General features: G+C 53.8%; 1 pseudogene; it reads right to left on the reverse strand.

Annotated features, from left to right (window-relative positions):
* Positions 1-324: 324 nt before the first annotated feature.
* Positions 325-1,032, reverse strand: LOC114631328 (annotated as a pseudogene).
* Positions 1,033-1,700: the final 668 nt, after the last annotated feature.

Below are 1,700 nucleotides of genomic sequence, written 5' to 3' on the forward strand. Positions count from 1 at the left end.
GGAGCAGCTCAGTGGCCAGAAAGGCCCAAGGAAAGAAAAGAAGAGGAAATGAAAACTCGGTGGCTCAAGTATTCTGTGTCACTGGGGGTGGGCTAGGGCGCCCGGGCCCAGCCCAGGGGACTTCTCTTCACTGGAGGAGTAGCTCAGAGATGCCGGGATTTGGCAGATGGCTTCAGTTCAGGTTCGGGAAGGTTGGCAACCAAGAGTCCAGACATGCTACTTGATCTTCTGGGCCCATTTCATGTCGTCCGTTCTCGGCTTCTCTCCCGTCAGGCCTTGGATGATGTCCTCCAGGCGCCGCCAGAAGCCTATCACCTCTAGGGGTTAGTTGAGCCAGCCTGTGGCGATACAGAAGTATGTTTCATGGGGCGCCACGTGGTGGATGCGATGGTGTTTCCTTGGCAGGATCACCTGCCAGTCCTGCAGGATGGTGACCCAGCATGGCAGCCCTAAGTACGTGTGCGACCACTTGTGGATCTGGTTGGTGAAGGTGCCAAAGATAATCAGGCAGAAGATGAAGCATTCCCAGGGGTAGAGCTGCTCCAGGGTCTCTGGGCTCTGGGTCTGGAACTTGTAGGCCATGTTCAGCAGTGGCAGCAGCGTCACCAGGCAGTTGTCAACATTGGTCTCGATGAAGTCGTGCCGTGTGATGGCTGTAGGGTCAATGTGGTGCTCCCAGAACGGCAGGATGAAGGCCTTCCCGACTTTGGGCAGATTCACAGAGCCCCACGTGTCAGCACCCCAATGTACCAGGCCGGACAGGAAGTCAGCGACGAGAGCCCCTGCAACGACACCCAGGATGACGAGGGGTGTGTGTTCCCAGCGGGTCAGCAGCAGGAGGTGGACCAAGTTGTGGGCGATGAGGCTGAAGCACAGGATCACGGAACACCACTCCTGGAGGCGCTTGCCTGGCAAGTAGAACGCTGCCAACTCTCGGGCTCCGGCGTGCTGTGCGCCCCAGTGCCGGCCCTCTGCCGTCTCGTCCTCGTCCAGCTCCGGCTGCCGGCCTGGCGAGTCCTCGGCGCCCGCCATGGCCGGTCGCCCGGCCCGCCCGCTGTGCTCTGCCTGCAGCAGCCGCGGAACCGCGGCGAGATCACGCCTCCCAATCTATGATTTTCATTAAGGGAAGACATGAAGTTTTTTGCCTTTCTGAGTTTCAGTCACCTTGATTAGCACTATCCGCTAACCAGATACATCTATTTTCCAGGGAATTTTTTCTTTACAATGGAATCCAATGCCATTGTGTATGGTATCTATTCTGTGGCACCTTCTGTTTCTACCTTTTTATTTTCTCCAAGGTCTGTCTCCTCTTTCTTTTCCTCCATTTATCTGTCTTTTTTTTTTCTGAGGGGACTGGCTGGAGAGATGGCTCAGCATTTAGAAGAGCTTGCTACACTCACTATTTTCACAGAGGATGGAAGTTTGGTTCCCAGCTCTCAGGTCAGGTAGCTCACAACTACCTGTAACTCCAGTTTTAGGGGTTTCTGATGTGCGCCTGCACGTACACACACACACACACACACACACACACACACACACACGAATAAAAATGAAAAAAAAAGCATTTGCTTACTTCTTGTGATAAGCAGTTTTACTCAAAGTAATAATTTCTTACTCTGCATTCTCACCACTCACCTTGGGAGCTGTGCTATGCTTTGTGGGATGTTTACAAGCATGCTCAGTCTCTACCTACTGGATGC

Source organism: Grammomys surdaster, unplaced genomic scaffold, assembly GCF_004785775.1.
Source record: "Grammomys surdaster isolate TR1022 unplaced genomic scaffold, NIH_TR_1.0 357, whole genome shotgun sequence".
In the NCBI taxonomy this organism is placed as follows: Eukaryota; Metazoa; Chordata; class Mammalia; order Rodentia; family Muridae; genus Grammomys; species Grammomys surdaster.